General features: G+C 38.8%; 1 protein-coding gene across 2 annotated transcripts in view; it reads right to left on the reverse strand.

The window, feature by feature from the left end:
- The window catches only part of APBA2 (amyloid beta precursor protein binding family A member 2), a 284,025-nt gene extending 277,784 nt beyond the window's left edge, over positions 1-6,241 (reverse strand). For both annotated transcript variants that reach the window (XM_075208107.1, XM_075208106.1), the window contains exon 1: positions 6,101-6,241. The gene's annotated coding sequence lies outside the window, so the exon portion shown is untranslated. The remainder of the gene's footprint in view (positions 1-6,100) is intronic.
- Positions 6,242-6,986: the final 745 nt, after the last annotated feature.

Genomic DNA, 6,986 nt, shown 5'->3' on the forward strand with positions numbered 1-6,986 from the left:
AAATTCTGAAGTGTGTACCCAGCCTTAGATAGTAAGGCTGCCAGTCAGGCAGTCAAAGTAAACAGTGAAGGAGGAGTGAGGTGGAAGATAGATAAAAGATATATAAGGTAGGCATGAGAGAGAAGAAACAGAAATGAAAGGCGAACTACTGATTCTCTGGACTTTGTCTTTAGTAAAATTATCATTTTATAAAATGACAGCAAAGAGCAGAGAATCACTGCTTAGTAAATATACCCCATAGAATGAACAAGAGTAGGACATGAGCAAGAAGAAGGAGCAGGCCACAGCCACATCCAAACAGCAGTGGTCTTCAGCAGCAGGCATGGCTGGCAACTTTTGTCCTGGAGGGCTAACATAAGCAAGTAGCCCAGGCTCTTCTACCAGAGCGTCTCAATGAAAAAAACATGTGAAAAATTTGCATATTAAATAGTTATAATCAAATATAACACCTGCCAGCCTCATCTGCAAAGCCAAGGCTACCAAGCAATCCTAGGTGGACACCTAGAGAGGCAAGGGTTAGGGAGCGCAGAAAACACTGAATGAGTGAAATGCAGGAGAAGCAGCTGGCGGCTCCTTACCTGTGAAGATGCTGCTCCACGATATCAGTGATGTGCTGGGAGACTGGCGCTTGGCTATGATGTCACTGACCAGCATCAGACTACCAAATCGACAGTAGCCGAAGATGCCGCCCCCGCATCCCCCCTTCCATTACACCAGCTGAGGTAAAAAGCAGCGGGGGTGAGTGGGCTGACCCCGAGGTGCGAGGGGCACTTAGGGCACCCACAAAGCTTACAACAGCCCTGCCCATCTAAATACTATTCAATGCAGAGACTATTCTAGTGGCCTCTACACAATACAGAAATCATTATAATGACAAATTTATTATACAGAGAGCATTCTAGTGACCAATATACAATACAGAGAGTATCTAATGAGCAATGTACAATAGAAAGAACATCTTAATAAGCATTATAAACTAGAGAGAACATTCTAGTGATGTTTATATAATACAGAGAGCTTTCTAGTGACCAAAAGAAATACATAGATGATTCTAGTGGTCTTTATGCAATGCAGGAAGCACTCTAGTGACCTCAATACAACAAAGAGAACATTTTAATGACTGATATACAATACAGAGAGCAACTTAAAGACTGATATACATTACAGAGAACATTCTAGTGACCTCTATACAATAAAGAGAGCACCTGTATAGCCTATATGTAATACAGATAACATCTTAATGACTCATACAGAGAGAATTCTTACAGGCACTAATCAAAACACAATTCATATTAGCTACTATTCAATGTAATTGATGTTTTGGAGATAACTCTAAAATATAACCTCTCAAATTTCTGTTGGTTTTACAATACAGCTTCCCACATTCTCTGGTGATGTTACAGACCCTTAAATTCTCTGATGACATTATAATGAAGACCACCCCAAATCTTTGATAGATTTATTATACAGACCCCAAACGTGTGGCAGCCTTACTATTCAGTCATTTTACAGCGTGGGTGGGGGAAAACGCCGCGATTCCGGGTGAATCGCAACGTTTAAACCGAATTTTGCCGATCAGGGAGATTACCACACTCGCCCGGGAGTCCGGGAGACTCTCGCGAAATGCGGGAGTCTCCCGGACATTCCGGGAGAGTTGGCAAGTATGATTTAAAGTCATATTTTGATTCCCTGGAAGCCTCAGCTCTAGCTGTAATGAGTATATAAAGACATCTATAGTATATGCTTCAAGTCTTCATCAGTCTTCCTCCAAAACTCCATACTCTCCCCTAGAAAAACTACCTACCTCCTATTCCAAACCCTTTCCCATTCACAGTCCCTACTTAGAATTTCTCTGTTCCCTTCTCCAAACCCCCATATCCCACCCTCTCTTATTCATGCTGACTGATATAAACATCTCTTCTCTACTGCTGCTGTCTGTCACCCCTCCCAGCTCCTTCATAACACTATCATTCATACTACAAATACTTTTCCTTTTTACTTCATTGTTCCTAATGCAAATTTTCTTCAACTCTTCATCCTCTCCCTAATTCTATTTCATTCCATACCCCTTGAGCCCTCCTCTACCACCAAACACTTTTAACCTACACGTTCACTATTTATGTTTTACCTCTGAGTCACAGAGTGAGTCAGAACTTCACTGAAGCAGCAAAGGTTAGTAATCGTCACTAAGCTTCATATTAATGGCCTTTATTCATTGAGCAAATGCAATTCTTTAAATGGACTTGCATATATGCTGTACATTTACAGCTTATTATAGCATATAAGATTCTTAATAACAGAATTTGCTAAAAGTTTGTATTCATATCAGACCTTTTTTATTATATATACTATAAAGAGCAATACTAAGTCCAAAATACTATAGCACTTTGTATTATTATTTCTATAATTTATCTTGTATCTTGCTTACTTTACAGAATTACCCGAATGATGATTTGATCATCTGCCTTACATGTCTCACAAGGACTTAGGTGATGTCATCTTTGACAATGATTCCATTCCATTTGTTTGTATATGGATGTGTTTTTGGAGCACTTCTGTATAATTATAGGCTCCTGAAATGCGATGGTCAAGAGCTCCTTGACATGCTTAGACACTTGCCTAATTTACTATTAAATTACTAAATTCTATGGAGGCAATATTAGTTTAAACGTATGGATCACTTGTTTTACAACTGATCCTGACCATTACCAGACGGTGTAAATGAAGTCTAAGAAGCATCATTTGAATAAATGGAATTGAGCATTTGCCTATGATCCACCTCAACAGGAGGGGACACATTTAGGCTGGATTAGGAAATCTTCAAAAGTGCCTCTGTCTTCCTAGTATCCCAGGAAGAAATTGATTTCATCAAACAAGGGATGACGAGGCTCAATTTCATATGAGTCCAATATCACTCCTAACCCAGCCATCCTAACCCTAAACCTAGCGCAAACTCTACAACTATTCCCAGCATTAAATAAGTCATCCTCCTTGAATTCTATTAATGTAATAAATACAGGCAGCATCATTACTTATAAAGAAAACGTTAAAACATATTTCTTAATGTTAATGATAATCAACTGATATCTTGTGAAATCATGATATGTTCTGGCTTTGGCAAAAGCTTACAAGTTACTCTTAATTTGGTCTTTGCTCGAGGTACACTAATATCTTAATAAAACTGCTCTCTATACTGTGTTCTTGGAGGAGAACATGAGGCCCATGGCAGCATCCTTAGCTAACTGAATATTATTTTGGTCACTTTGAATTCTCAGATGTACGTATTCATCTGCAACTACTATCCATCCTAACAGATGTTGGATTTCATGTTATAAATAATGTCTTTAAACTGAAAACAGGCTGAAGTAGCTGTATGAAACAATTCCTGATTAATAAGGTAAAGGGTAGAAGAAAATCTCCTGGTGTGGTAGACCCCAGCAGGGGCAAAAGCAGGATTTGTAGAGGGGGGTTTCCACACCATGCCACCAGTGGGCGTGACCATCATGCATGGGGGCGTGGCTATAATATTAGACAGTGCTTGGCTGCTCTCCAACTCTTCCTATCCCTATAATATACATGGGCAATTCTGCGTTCACTACTGTTAGGTGCACGCAGCTCTCCCTTTTCAAGTAGAAACGTGTGAAGCAGGAGCAGGGTCCAGCCACCTGGCTTGGAGGGGAGTTTCCAGGCACTAGAATACCCCCCCCCCCCTCAGTTTGCCTATGCCCAGCTTATGTGCTATATCTGTGAAATATAGAGTGATTTAACGTACAGCTTCACACTGTGGAGACAGTGTGTGATATAAAGCACTCCTTGCTGTCTGTTAGGGGATGGCCAATGACGGCAGTGGTCACTATAGTGCATGTCCTCCATCCATATAGTCCTGGGCACCTATACCCATGGGCCAGGGGTGACATCAAGTTTGCTATCTTCATGACCACAGTTATTCTGCCTCTGTTTTCTTTTTAAAAGATGAATATTCACTTTAACTGTTCATAGATATATATATATATATGTTTGAACTTTCCTCTACTCTCTCCAGTATGTGCTATTATATTTTAAGACCAATTTACAATTTTATGACTTTACAATTTTTTGCCATATTGCAAAGTGTATTAGGTGATACAAAATAGATGAGCACCATAATTATGTTAAATATTTAATTATTTTGTGGATAAAGCATATTGTATTCAAGTTTTACCCCACACTTTATACCTAGTTATGTATCCAAGAGGTAAAGAAAGGATAAGGACACTGAGTACTTTGTATAGCTTTTAAAAAAGCTAGCAGAAGGCATAATTATTTTAACGCATTTCCAATTAAGCCTCTTGTTATATTTTTTGTTGAAATTCCTCTTGTAAAAATTTCTTAAAGATGCTTTGACATTACGGGGTCATGTTTTATCCACAGAACAGTTCCTGTTATTCCTGTTAGAATCCTGTTATACATCATTGATTGCAGATAAAGTTATAAAAAATGATGCAACTATTCTCTGTATATTGTTATAAGATCATAAGAACCAGATGAAAAAATGAATATAATAGAATGAGATGTGCATTATTGTGTCATGTTCTGAGATGTTATGCAGGTCTTTCAAAGCACAAAATGTAAGTGCAAAAAAAAAAGCATTAAAGGAAATGATGATGGAGCTCTACATATTATGGCTGCATTAGACTCAATAGGAGAGGAAGAGCATTACACCAAACACAGGGGGAATTTCATATGTAAATTCAGCTATTGAATTATCCCATAAGCAGCGAGTAAGTGACCAGCAGAACAAGTGAGTGAAGTATGGTGGCTGCTGACCTAAAGATGACAGTTTAATGGAATCATTTGTCATCCATGTAGCAAGTCTCCATGGACAACCATAAAGCTAAAAATCAAAGCAGCAAGGCTTACTAGCAATGACTGAGAGTTATTAGATTTAACACTTGTATTCCGTGACCTGGACAGCTATGCAATCATTAGCCCTAATCATTTTCTTTAGTGCCAGATTGCAGGCATCTAATGGATGACTAACATTCATAATAAGGCTAATAATCCAAAATTTGATATTTTAAATTTCAATGTTTAGATCCATTAATAGAACTAATGCTTTGTAGTAACAACATTACAGCACAAAGTTATTTACTGATATGTATACATTATTACACAAGGACAAGGTCAGCTAACAGAAAAAAAAACATTATTTATAGCTGTTTTTTTATTGCACTACAGCTTTCCCAAGAATTAACAGTACATAAGAATATATGAGAAAATATGCCTTATGTAATAAACACAGACACACACATACACATACTAGACATATAATAGTGCTTATATACGAGTTTGAAATACTGGGTAAGGGTTAAATGTGAAATAGCACAAAGCACTTGTGTGTTTAAAGTGGGCAATGCTAAAGACCAATAGGTATTACTGTGTACCACTCCATTATCAATGTTCACTGAATTGTAAGCTCTTTGGGATAAAGACTAGGTGTGTCTGCATAATATGTGTAACAAGCTGTACACAAAGCAGTGCTGTTCAAAAGGAATAAGCATATAGCGATGAGTACGTTATTAGTTACTACATCACGATGAGAGAAGCAGCTACCACATCATGCTGGTGTGTACGTTTCCTGTTCATTGCACCTTGCTCAGGACCAGGAACAGCACCTCCTATAACTAACAAGGAGGTCCTGTGGGCATATTCCACTTACAGGTCTGAACCCCTGTGATTACCAGCTGCAGATGTTTACTGGGACATGTAATGTTCCTTTAAAGGCATCCTCAATTTCCCTTTAGCAACAGATTAAAAGAAACAAACAATGCTGATGATACAGAAAGACGCCGTCCTAACTAATAAATATTATATAGTTAAATGTATCACATGTATTATAGTGCTAGAAAATAAAAAATAAACATTCCAGCCAGATCCTGTCTTTCAATAATATAAACAAATGGGGCCATGCCCAAGCCTCCGATGCAAGGATTGTGGTCCCTGTCTCACTCTACTTTCATGCTTATTCCACACCCCTTCAAATCTCTCACTAAAAAGGTCAGCCCTTTGGAGGTGTGCATGTAAAAGATTGCATCCCTTGCCAAGTTGCATATGCCCCTACCTGTTCTGCAGTGCCTTGGTGTGTCTCCCTCTCTGCGGAAGCTCCAGATTCTCAGGCAGCAAACAGCTCTTTTGTGTGCTTGCTTCCCAGCCACACGCTGAGACTACTAATTAACCCGGGAAGCTGCATGGACAAAGCATCTCAGTGGTTGCCCTGCAACCTGTATAAGCAGAAATAGCAACCCCTTGGCTGAGAAAGGGAGAAGAATGCACCAGAGAGTGGAGGGAGGGGATGAGGCTGTTACCATAGTGACGGCTGCCCCATCCTCCTCCTCTAGGCCTCTGTGCCTTGTAGTAAAGAAATGCAGTGTGAGCAATACACTGGAGGGGAATGTTGGTAAATGCCTGTTTATCCCCATCTGCTCCAGTTCACTCTGGTTAAATGTTGATGTTTTTAAACAGTAGTATTTTTCTACCTAGAAGTTCTACTCTAGGGCTCATGAATAGATCCATAACTTCAGTGAAATGTGATCCTCTAATAAATGCACTTTACTACCCCTGTTCAATTCTTTTGCAGTGTATTAACGAATAAACTACCTGCTCCAACAATACACAATGACTTTGTGATAACTTCTTAGATTATGTTTTATTAAATTGTCCATATGTTTTAGAGACACTCCAAGGTTTTAAAGATTTGTTCCCTGAAATTTTTCAGCAGTGACAGTGTAGTTCATATATACACAAAAGTCCTATTTTCATGTGTGTCAGTTGCAAGCAATTCTAGCTATTGCTTCTTATTCTCTAGTTTAGGCGTGGTGGAAGTTAACAGTTAGTAAAATGCAAAAAAAATAGTGCTCCGATGTCTGCTGAGACAGTATCACTCATAACCTGCATAGATGTACTGGCTGAGCATCAATGTGAGATATATTTATATATATATATATATA

This window comes from Mixophyes fleayi, chromosome 4, assembly GCF_038048845.1.
Source record: "Mixophyes fleayi isolate aMixFle1 chromosome 4, aMixFle1.hap1, whole genome shotgun sequence".
NCBI lineage: Eukaryota > Metazoa > Chordata > Amphibia > Anura > Limnodynastidae > Mixophyes > Mixophyes fleayi.